The sequence below is a fragment of the Sphaeramia orbicularis genome, chromosome 7, assembly GCF_902148855.1.
Source record: "Sphaeramia orbicularis chromosome 7, fSphaOr1.1, whole genome shotgun sequence".
Lineage (NCBI taxonomy): Eukaryota > Metazoa > Chordata > Actinopteri > Kurtiformes > Apogonidae > Sphaeramia > Sphaeramia orbicularis.
This window is the reverse complement of record NC_043963.1, coordinates 911491-924317: the sequence shown is the minus strand read 5'-3', so window position 1 is coordinate 924317 and position 12827 is coordinate 911491. Positions and strand designations below refer to the sequence as shown.

The 12827-nt window shown below is 41.7% G+C and overlaps 1 pseudogene; it reads right to left on the bottom strand.

Annotated features, from left to right (window-relative positions):
• Positions 1–2161: 2161 nt before the first annotated feature.
• LOC115422277 (ER membrane protein complex subunit 3-like) lies at positions 2162–12207 on the bottom strand (annotated as a pseudogene).
• Positions 12208–12827: the final 620 nt, after the last annotated feature.

Below are 12827 nucleotides of genomic sequence, written 5' to 3'. Positions count from 1 at the left end.
GACATACTATAGTCTTACTTTTTGACCAGCACAGGTCCTCAAAAAAATTCAAAATAAACACTTAAAAACACCTAAAATACCTCATAGAACCCTTCTAAATACTTTATTAGTTAAATAGAACCCTGTAAAACAATCCTCTAGAACCAGTCCAAATTGGACGTTCTAAAATGACATACTATAGTCTTACTTTTTGACCATCAGAGGTCAATGGACAAAACCTAAAAAATTCTTTAAAAAAACCCCTAAAATACCTCATAGAACCCTTCTAAATACCTCATTAGTTAAATAAAACCTTTTAGAACCATATTCCAGAACCAGTCCAAATTGGACGTTCTAAAACGACATACTATAGTCTTACTTTATGAAAATTTGAGGTCCTCGGAAAAATTCAAAATAAAGGCTTAAAAACACCTAAAATACCTCATAGAACTCTTCTAAACACCTCATTAGTTAAATAAAACCCTTTAGAACCACATTCCAGAACCAGTCCAAATTGGACATTCTAAAATGACATACTATAGTCTTACTTTTTGACCAGCACAGGTCTTCGAAAAAATCAAAATAAACACTGAAAAACACCTAAAATACCTCATAGAACCCTTCTAAATACTTTATTAGTTAAATAGAACCCTGTAAAACAATCCTCTAGAACCAGTAAAAATTGGACGTTCTAAAATGACATACTATAGTCTTACTTTTTGACCATCAGAGGTCAACGGACAAAACCTAAAAAATTCTTTAAAAAAAACCCTAAAATACCTCATAGAACCCTTCTAAATACCTCATTAGTTAAATAAAACCCTTTAGAACCATATTCCAGAACCAGTCCAACTTGGACGTTCTAAAACGACATACTATAGTCTTACTTTTTGAAAATTTGAGGTCCTTGGAAAAAACGAAATAAAGGCTTAAAAACACCTAAAATACCTCATGGAACCCTTCTAAATACCGCATTCATTTAATAAAACCCTTTAGAACCATATTCCAGAACCAGTCCAAACTGGATGTTCCAAAACGACATACTATAGTCTTACTTTCTGACATTCAGAGATCCTCGAAAAAAATCTGAATAAAGGCTGAAAAAACACCTAAAATACCTCATGTAACCCTTCTAAATACTCCATTAGTTAAATAAAACCCTTTAGAACCATATTCCAGAACCAGTCCAAATTGGACGTTCTAAAACGACATACTATAGTCTTACTTTATGAAAATTTGAGGTCCTCGGAAAAATTCAAAATAAAGGCTTAAAAACACCTAAATACCTCATAGAACTCTTCTAAACACCTCATTAGTTAAATAAAACCCTTTAGAACCATATTCCAGAACCAGTCCAAATTGGACGTTCTAAAATGACATACTATAGTCTTACTTTTTGACCAGCACAGGTCCTCGAAAAAAATCAAAATAAACACTTAAAAACACCTAAAATACCTCATAGAACCCTTCTAAATACTTTATTAGTTAAATAGAACCCTGTAAAACAATCCTCTAGAACCAGTAAAAATTGGACGTTCTAAAATGACATACTATAGTCTTACTTTTTGACCATCAGAGGTCAATGGGCAAAACCTAAAAAATTCTTTAAAAAAACCCCTAAAATACCTCATAGAACCCTTCTAAATATTTCATTAGTTAAATAAAACCCCTTAGTGCCATATTCCAGAACCAGTCCAAATTGGACGTTCTAAAACGACATACTATAGTCTTACTTTATGAAAATTTGAGGTCCTTGGAAAAAACCTAAATAAAGGGATAAAAACCCCTTAAATACCTCATAGAACCCTTCTACGTAAATACCGCATTCATTTAATAAAACCCTTTGGAACCATATTCCAGAACCAGTCCAAGTTGGACGTTCTAAAATGACATACTATAGTCTTACTTTTTGAAAATTTTAGGTCCTCGGAAAAAACCTACATAAAGGCTTAAAAACACCTAAAATACCTCATAGAACCCTTCTAAATACCGCATTCATTTAATAAAACCCTTTGGAACCATATTCCAGAACCAGTCCAAATTCAACTTTCTTTGGGTTTGGGTTAATTCTGGGTTCGGGTTTGGGTGGTCTATGGTCAAAGTGTCCCTGCACTGACCTGTTGAGTTTTACAGAAAAACTTCTATAGAATCTGAAACAGAATTAAAACAACCTGCAGATGAATCCAGTTCTTTATGGCACCTTTATTGAACTCACACATGAAGTCACGTGGGTTTGAGCAGAACCAGCTCCAGGACGGTTCGGTCCAAACTGGCTCACATCCAGCAGGACTGGGTTCCAGACAGTGTTTCAGAATAAAGCCGTGGTTCCTGACCCACTGGTGTTGTGGAACATCTGGAAAACCTCTGACATCCAGATGTTCCAACGGTCAAAGGAACTGTGTAGAAAATGATCCACAAGTGTTTGAATGAAAAGCCTCTGAAAAATGAACGCATTCACTTCTGATCACTGACAAATTTCAACGGAAGGTTTGAAATTCAGGCCAACAGGTCTAGGTGGACCCAGGGTAGAGTCCAGAACAGTTCATGTCCAACTGCTTCTAGAACATAGTGCATGTTCTGTCCTGACTGAAGAACGTCCCAAAGTTCAGGTCTCTGGACATCAGCTCCTCCTCCACGTTCTCCAGAAGCCCATTTATGGTCCACGATCTCCAACGCCTCCCACTCGCTCTGAAACAAAGTCACAGCTGAGACTCAGCATCCAAAGTGGGACACAGTAGACATACAGGACGGGTCTGAATGTGGTTGGAACGTGGACATGGACTAGACCGAGTCCAGTTCAGTCTGTAGTCAGGGTCAACAGACGAAGACAAACAGGACATACTTGAAGTGTCCACTCAGTCCACCAGAGTCAGACACCCAAAGTAACACTGTCTAATCAGCTGATAGTTTACATTAGAGCTGTTAGCTTAGTTCTGTTAGCTTTGCTCTGTTAGCTTAGCTCTGTTTTCTGTTGGTTTATGTCGTCAGTACCTGAACTACAGGTCTGCTGGAATCCAATAAACGAGGTCCGAACTTTCACTGTTTAGTCTGAACTACAGATTGACAAATGGAAACGAAGCAAAGATAAGAACACCCCATAATATCTGTGTACCTTCATCCGCCTCAGAATCCAACTCTGCTCTTTACATTTACAGCTGAGTCCGGTGGATGAAACAACTGCTTCAGCTTTTATCAGTCACTTGACCCACTGTCACAGTTGTTTCTTAATGGATCTCATCCCACAAAGTGTCCATGAGAACTGACTGCAGTGAATGAAGGTGGTTCTGCGGTGAAGGCCGTCCAATGTTCCCATGAAAGCGGAAGCTCTACTGTTCTCACCTTAAAGGCCTTGTTGGGGTCGGGGGGCATGGCCACGGCAGCGCCCGTCATCTGCTCCTGCATGAGCCGAGACTGATCAGCAGCTACAAGCAGAGACAGAAGGAAGCAGAACTTAAGTCACAGACTGACGGAAGGGCCGTGGGGCGTTCAGGAGGATCGGACGTCTGACCGTTGTCCTGTCCCAGGATGAGGCTGTACATGCTCCTCAGGCCGAACACGTTCAAGAAGTACCAGGACGCTGAGCTCACCCTGCAGAGAGAAAACCAACCAGCGATCAATAAACCAATACACAGACAGAGGAAGCGATTATCAGTCAATTCAACAATGTAAGCAATCAAGTCAACTGCTGTATAGTGTTGCGTTCAGGGTCTGCTGTGTTCATATTAGTATTGTGTTCAGGGTCTTTACCAGGAGGCATCCAGGGTCAGCAGGTCAATTCCTCTCTGCAACATGGGTTTGAACCTCAAGGTCAAAGGAAACGGCACCTTGGCTGGTCGCCATGACGACCACAACAGAAACAAGAGAAACAAGTCACACAGACGTCACACGTCAAAGTGTTTAAGCTCAGAGCCTTTTCAAAGCCTGTGCTGTGTTAGGGTTAGTGCAGGGTTTGAAGTACACACAGTATTTCTACTGTCATTGAAACATGGTCAGTGCTCAGACATGACCCCTGACCTCTGACATGTCACCAAACAGACATGACCACTGGAGGCAGCACTGAGTCTGGTTTCCATGGCAATGAAAAGACACACCAAGGTTGGGCAGAGGACAAGAACCATTAAAAAACAACTTTGACAGTGGGTCAAACTGAGTCTGATACAAGCTGAAGCTTTACTGTGGCTGTTTTAGTCTAAAAGCAGAGCTAAACTAACAGAGCTAAGCTAACAGAGGGGATTAGTGGTTTTACTGTGGCTGTTTTAGTCTAAAAACAGAGCTAAGCTACAGAGCTAAGCTAACAGAGGGGATTAGTGGTTTTACTGTGGCTGTTTTAGTCTAAAAACAGAGCTAAGCTAACAGAGCTAAGATAACAGAGGGGATTAGTGGTTTTACTGTGGCTGTTTAGTCTAAAAACAGAGCTAGCTAACAGAGCTAAGCTAACAGAGGGGATTAGTGGTTTTACTGTGGCTGTTTTAGTCTAAAAGCAGAGCTAAACTAACAGAGCTAAGCTAACAGAGGGGGATTAGTGGTTTTAATGTGGCTGTTTTAGTCTAAAAACAGAGCTAAGCTAACAGAGCTAAGCTAACAGAGGGGATTAGTGGTTTTACTGTGGCTGTTTTAGTCTAAAAACAGAGCTAAGCTAACAGAGCTAAGATAACAGAGGGGATTAGTGGTTTTACTGTGGCTGTTTTAGTCTAAAAACAGAGCTAAGCTAACAGAGCTAAGATAACAGAGGGGATTAGTGGTTTTACTGTGGCTGTTTTAGTCTAACAAACAGAGCTAAGCTAACAGAGCTAAGATAACTGAGGGGATTAGTGGTTTTACTGTGGCTGTTTTAGTCTAAAAACAGAGCTAAGCTAACAGAGCTAAGCTAACAGAGGGGATTAGTGGTTTTACTGTGGCCATATTAGTCTAAAAACACCCTAAGCTAACACAGCTAATCTAACAGAGCCAAGCTAACAGAGCTATAGTGTAAACTATCAGCTGATTAGACAATGCTATTTTGATGGTGCCTCTGGTGAGAGTTACTAGTTAACCCATCGGTGAGTTACTGGTGTTTTGGTTAATGTGAGTGTGTGGGTTATTCTGGGGTTGGTGTGGGTTAGTTGTAAAACTCACTGATGACGAATCCAGAAAAGGCCCAGTTAATCCATCCACCGATCACAATCATTGGCAGAACATTGGTGAGGTTTCCTTTCATCATGTCGGTCAACATGCTGTGGTCTGGAACACACATGGTATTATATATGATTATAATTATATTATATTATGTTATATTTAGGGCTGGGCAAGTTAACGCGTTATTACCGCGTTAACGCATTCATCAAATAACGCCGACAATTTTTAAAAAATCTCCTGTTAATGCCATTCTGCCTTTCAAGCAAGTCTTAGTTCATGTTTACATACGGACTCTTATTTTGAAACTCATGCTTTTTTTTTTTGGTGCTCCACACGCACCAAGCGCCGGTGCCGGTGTAGCTGAGAGGAGAAAAGTGAGCGAACTTTCCGAGTAATGCTGAATCCAACTGTGTGTAACTCCTGCAGTTCAACGCGTGTATGTGTCAATCATTCTGTCGTTTGATCAATAATTTCACATTCAAACGTGCCGTTAGACACATGTTTATGATGTTATTTTGGATGTGTTTATTACAATGTGTTATTAACATGTTCAATGTATGTACTGTTGTCATACCAAAGCAATCACCTAGACTGCAAAACAAATCTACCTACGGATATAAATAAAGTAACCTTGACCTTGAGACAATTGGTTTATGCTAGCAGTCGCAGATGGGTTGCTAATTCTTTCTGCAGGCTCATGTTCAGTTGATGTAAATTCATTGGTTGTGTTTAACATGCCAGCCTTTGAACTGACCTTTACTTACTTACCATGTGACTGTTGTATTAGCAGTCAATTCAAGTTTATAATAATTACATCTATGCATTCTCTGTGAATATGCATATCATTAACAGACATAACTAATTGAATTATTTTGTCTGTATTTGATAGTTTCACTCTGTCAGTCTGCATGATGTCAAGTATGGACATTAAAGCTGCAGACTTCAGAGCACAGATCTGGCATCGTCAGTTCAGAGTTTAGTTCGCTGTCTAGCTCAGACTAAGTACAGACGTCTTAGCGAGGACAGTACAATTCTAACTCCTATTCTTCTGCTTGTGTGCGTGTAGCGATTAGCTGCAGATAGACAACAGGTTAAACAAGAAAAGCCCAAAACTTGTGTCCAAATCTGTTCCTGTAGGCTCACTGTAAAACTGACACATACAAACAAAATCTGTCTGAGTTCTGTTCACTGCCTTAGTACATTTGCATGGCATTATACATTTAAATGAATGGGAAAAAAGATCGCTAGCTCGATGCTAACTTGAATGGGAAAATCCATAGACACGCTAACAATTAGCATTTACAGATTAATTTAAGATTTACAACGTCCTTTTATCCAGCAACAAAGGTTCACATCAGAGATATTTGATACTATTCATTCTGACAACAACTGAACAGAAAACACTCACAGGCAAACGTTTTTGGGGCCATACAAACAGAGTGCCAGAAACGTGTCTGTTAGTTCCTTCTTATGTCCGAACTGACTACGGGAACACCGTAAGGACAAAACATACGTTAGTGCAACTTATTCCCACCACTAGAGGGCCCCCTTTGTTTACTTTGAACATCTGAACATCACAGATTATTGAGCTTATTAGTATTAGTACTGATCAGTGGGACTAGGACTCCTGTCAATCACTCACAAGCGGAAATAAACATGTGTGGACATAAACATCGAGAAAAGTAGCGGTCTGTTCCATGGACATTTTCATTTTAAATGTCTTCAGACGGTGGGGGGGGGGGGACACAGGTGTTTGGAAGCACTGCAGTATGGAATTATTTTTATCACTGGAGTATTTCGAGTCATGAAATATCACTTAAAGCTCTACCGTATGATGTGGCATTTTTACACTTTTCTTTGTCATCTTCAAATGCTCCTAATAAGTGTGTGTCAAACTAAAATGTAAAAGAAATCCACCAGGTATTAAAACTCAAAAATGTTTAATTCTCATATATTTCTGATAAAAGTCTGACCAATCATTTTATTCGGTCCAAATGAAATAATTGGCCGAACCTGACTGAGCCTCCTGTCAATCATCCATTACGGCCGTCCAGCATCCGATTCATTATCGCCGTCCCCGCATCCGATATGTGTCCCTCTGAATCTGACACTTCACTGGCGCTGCTTCTGCTGTCACTGACCACAGTCTACTGTCACTGACCACAGTCTACTGTCCACTGACCACAGTCTACTGTCCACTGACCACAGTCTACTGTCACTGACCACAGTCTACTGTCTAGGATGTGTTTGGATAGAACTGACATTCACATGTGGAAGGGAAAAACGGATTTATGAACAGAAACGACAACTGAGGGGAACAAACAGGAGTCCAATGAATGAAGGATGGAGATAAAAGTCTGGAAGTCAGCTGTACTGGACTGAACAGGTCGCATAAAGCTCAGCTTTTATGACGGTGGGACTCATACAGGTACATGTACCTGGTGTCACACATGTAGGATTATGTGGATGAGAAATGTATGGACTGAAACCGCAAATGTCCACGGAAAATTCACGGAGGCCGCGCGTTCACAGTGCGCGCCCGTCGCCTGGGCAACTCATCTCCATGGTGCAGTGAAGACCCTGACCCAGTACTGCACAGACCACACCCTTAAATACAGACCACACCCTTAAACACAGGGTCTACTGATGGAACAGGGGCCGTGGGCCCGCGGCAGATGGATGATGTATCTGATTACTAAGGGAGGGGTCTGCGGACGCACCAAAGCAGACCAGACCTCCACCCCTGCTTCCTCCGCGTGCATCAGGTGAGAGGAGGAGAGAGGAGGAGCCTCAGAGCTCAGGCAGAGGGAAGTGGGTGGAGCTTTGGAGGGAGGCGGGTTGTTCATGTTCAAACTTTTACTAAGTGCTGTGAGAAATGCCACATCAGTAGGTAGAGCTTTAAAGGCAAAACACGCTGTTGATGCCCCCCCCCAATAACTGCAATTAATCGCAGAAATCCACACGATTAGTTGCGATTAAAATTTTAATCGCTGCCCAGCACTAGTTATATTATACAGTATTATATTATATTATATTATATTATATTATATTATATTATATTATATTATATTAAATGCTATTATCCATTAACTGACCAATGAACTTCATCAACTTTAAGGTTTATATAGTATATAATAATGGAAGCAGACCAGGTGAAAAGGGCCACAGGTACAGGTAAGGCTAGTCCGCGTCCAGGTTTAAGTCCAACCCAGGGTTGGTCTCTGTACACTGAACCCACCACTGACATGTCAAACACAGTCTAGGAAAAAGTCCTGGGTTCAGGAGGAACCAGGCCCTGGTTTTCCCTTTGGGGGGAAATAAACTGTTTCAGCAGAATTCTACAGATTCTGGACAGAACATCTATTCGTAGATGTCATGTGACATCCCAGAGCAATCCCACCGCCACCTTTAGGACTGTCCAGGGACCGTACGCTGAAGTAACCAGCATGCCTTGTGTCTGCTGGACTGTGGCAACAGCAGGTCCAGAAGACAGAGCTCTATATATGAACACATCACAGAAAGCCAGACAGAAGACAGAAGATACAGGAGGACATCTGCAGAGACACTGGACACCAACTGGACCATGCCAGACCACTGGACACCAACAAGACAAGCCAGACCACTGGGACACCAACAGGACATGCCAGACCACTGACACCAACAGGACACTCCAGACCACTGGACACCAACAGGACCACTGGACACCAACAGGACACTGGCCAGACCACGGGACACCCAAACCGGACCCTGGACACCAACAGGACACGCCAGACCACTGGACACCAACAGGATCACTGGACACCAACTGGACACGCCAGACCCACTGGACACCACAGGACCACTGGACACCAACAGGACACGCCAGACCACTGGACCCAACAGGACCACTGGACACCAACAGGACACGCCAGACCACTGGACACCAACAGGACACTCCAGACCACTGGACACCAACAGGACCACTGGACACCAACAGGACACTCCAGACCCACTGGACACCAACAGGACCACTGGACACCAACAGGACACGCCAGACCACTGGACACCAACCCCTTAACAGTCTTGCGTCCCAGTCGTGGGACGTAGAGCTGGTTATCTTAAACACCTCCCATGTCCACAGCTCCATCATTAATGCACCTCCACTTGTTTCACATCCAATGAAAGCGAACAAACTCGTCCCTTCCAGATATATAAACCAATCTGAAATGAAACTGCAACACCACATACGCAAAAGGCTGTTTTCAGAAAAGCAAAATGTGAGAAATGTGGCTTTTCTTACTTTTGAAATCTGTCTGCAGATCAAACATCAATCCATCCCAACAAATATGGTCTGGTTTTCCTCCTAACAGTCCAGCAAATATAATCCAGTAAAGTATTTAGGTCCAAAACACACGGAAGATCCACCAAGGCACAGAAACAGTAGGAATATCTGTCCAACCTGAGATCAGCGTTGGGGATTTTTCCATTTTCCTCGGAGACATCCTTATTGACTTCTTCTGCCGATGATACCGGTAAAGAATGACACACTAACTTGTTACCTTTTGATTGACACCTATCTGACTAGCCATTCCCCTCTGTGCGCTAGGTCCTAAAGATGGTGGCGGCGACAACAAAAAAAGTCATGTGACTGACAACTAAGAATAAGCATGTTTATTTTATTATTTTATAAACAACAGGCAGAGAAATAATGCTGTTGTCAATCTAACCCAAACCAATAAGAGCCCTGTTAGCAGACTGATCAGGACCACCGCTCAAACACTACTGGTCGTCATGGGTAACAGGATTGTTGACCTTAAAGCTGACCTGTCATTGGGTTCTTAGGGATGACTTTCCTCTTCACCTTCTTGAAGAACCCGGTCTCTGCATTGTTGAAATAATGTTTCTCATGGCAAAAGACCTAAAACAGAAAGAAAGCATCAGTAAGATTTACTGAAACCAGCCTCCACGAAACTGAAAACAGACGGACAAAGAACAGAAGAACAGGCAGAAGAAGAAGACCCATCATCTGGACCAGAGTCAGAGGAACCACCGTGCTCTGGTTCAAATTCATGTAATGACATTTTAAATCACATTTTTTTACTGGTAAAAATAAAAAAAAAAGGGTGTTTACCTGTAAACAGTGTGTGTTTACCTGTAAACAGAGCGTGTTTACCTGTAAGCAGTGCGTGTTTGCTTGTAAACTGTGCATGTTGCTAGTAAACAGGAATGTTTACCTGTAAACAGTGCATGTTTGCTTGTAAACAGTGCGTAATTACCTGTAAACAGTGCGTGTTTACCTGTCGGGGGATGTACTTCCCGTTCTCGCGGAGGATTCGGCTTCGTAGCAGAACTTGACTGAACACAAAGAGGAGAAACATCAGTGGAAATTGAATGAAACACTGCAATCATCAGTTTTATGAGTATGTAAGTAAACATTTAAAGTCGCAATTGTTGATGCTATCACTGATGTTTTGCTCTAAACATGATGGATAAATCATCTGTGCAGGACCATTCAGGATAAACGGTGAGTGATGACAGATCAGTCCAATATACACTGCTCAAAAAAGTTAGAAGAACCCTCTTTAATGGGAGTACGTCAACCTGTAAGTCAAACCTCTGGGATACTGATGTGGTTGGTTCAGTTCCAGAGGGGGTGGGTCTTCAGGTTCAGCTGCAACAATGAGCCCACCCCCAAATAGGACTGGTTTACAGGTTTAGACCACCCCCAAACAGGAGGTCAGCTCTCACCTGTCAGACACCTGCTCCAGGTCGATCTTCTTGTCGCTGTGTAGGAGTTGGGTGACGTAGTGACGGATCACACCGACAAGAAGGTGATGAAGACGATGGGCAGGACCACCCACATCCGGATGCTGGAGTCCAGCAGCAGCTCCGGCCCAGACATAGCTCTGTGAGACCAGACCAGACCAGACTGAACCAGACCGAACCAGACCAGACTGAACCATAGATAATGATCAGAATCACATGACATTGCAACGCCGTTACCTAACCCTAACCCCCTAACTAGGCCTGCAACTAACCAATGACTTTAATAATCTATTAGTCTGTAGATTATTTTAATAACTAATCAATTCTCAGATAAACCACAAAAGACTCCATTCTAAAAGACTCGATATTAACCCGACACAGTATAGCTGCAGACAAGTCACTAATGATTCCATCCTGGCAGTAGCTTTGAGTTTAGTAGTAAGTGTGGGCCTCATGAAAGGTTGTGGGTTCTTCATAAGAGTACCATCCTTTCTTGTCCATGTTTATAGTACTGTTTGTAGTACTGTTTTGTTTTTTGTTTTGTTTTTTGTTTTTTTACCATACACTGAATTTAACCTCTGCTTTTAACCCGTCTCTAGAACATGCAGGAACATACCACACAGTGCAAACTAGGAGCAGGTTTATTAAACAAGTTTATAGAACGGCCATTTTCCATCTGTGTAACTGGACTAAAATCAGACAGATTTGAACAGAACAATGAAGAGAAATGAGTCCATGGTTTTATTCAATACGGACTAGATTATTAGAACTGACTAGACCAGACCACAGCTGGCTAGAACCAGGACCACAGACTGGCTAGAACCAGGACCACAGACTGGCTAGAAACCAGGAACACAGACTGGCTAGAAACCAGGCACCACAGACTGGCTAGAACCAGGACCACAGACTGGCTAGAACCAGGACCACAGACTGGCTAGAGCCAGGATCAGGCTAACCCTAACCCTCTGATCTGACAAGAGCCTGTTCTAGGTGTACTGTTGGTTAACTCCGTTGCTTTAACAGTCTAGTTTATTCCAGCTCTAAATGGAAAGGCTCATCAGAAAACTACTGTTATGAAGTAGTGACATATAAATACATTCTGTCTGCTTCAACTCTGTAATTATTAACTTTAGTCTTCAACACCTGTCGTTTCCTGCCATCTGTTAGCATTAGCATTAGCCGAAGCTACAGCCACGTTAACCTTTGTGTTTGATTTAATTAGAGCTTCATTAAAGAATCACTTTAACCAGTTTCCGGTTAAGTTCAGTTCTTTGTCTTCTGACAAACACCGCTGAAATCACAGACTCTCGGGATGAAGCTAAAGTTGGACTCACCACATTTAAGGACTTTCACACCCGACAATAGTAGGACACCGACACCGAACAAGAAGAAGTACTTCCGGTTAGAAAGGAACGGTGAGTCACATGACCAAGGCGCACTACAACAAAAGTCAAATGAAATTAAACAAATTAACATTAAATACTACGACGGCGTATTAGGGCCACATAAGAAAAAAAAAACGTTTGTCACTACGAGAATAAAGTCGTAGTTTAAAAAAAAAATCATTATTTACGAGAATAAAGTCGTTATATAATGAGAATAAAATCGTACCCACTCATCGACAATATAGAACTGGGAACATTTTGTGAAGTTCTCCTTTCATCTGGGGGGTTAGGCACAGAGGCCAAATACTGAGTCTGTTCCCCATCAACACAAACACACCTATCATTAGTCTAAGGACTTAAAGCAAGTTATACATACATACACACATACATACATATGGTATATAGATAAATATATAATATATAAATATATATATATATATATATATATATATATATATACATATATATATATATGTGTGTGTGTGTGTCTACAGGCTGAACTTCCATCCATGACAGTTAAAATGTGTTCTCTAACACACGTCTGACTCTCATCGTCATGTAGGACTTTCAGTCTGTGTGTTCTCTACCTTATAAACATGAGTC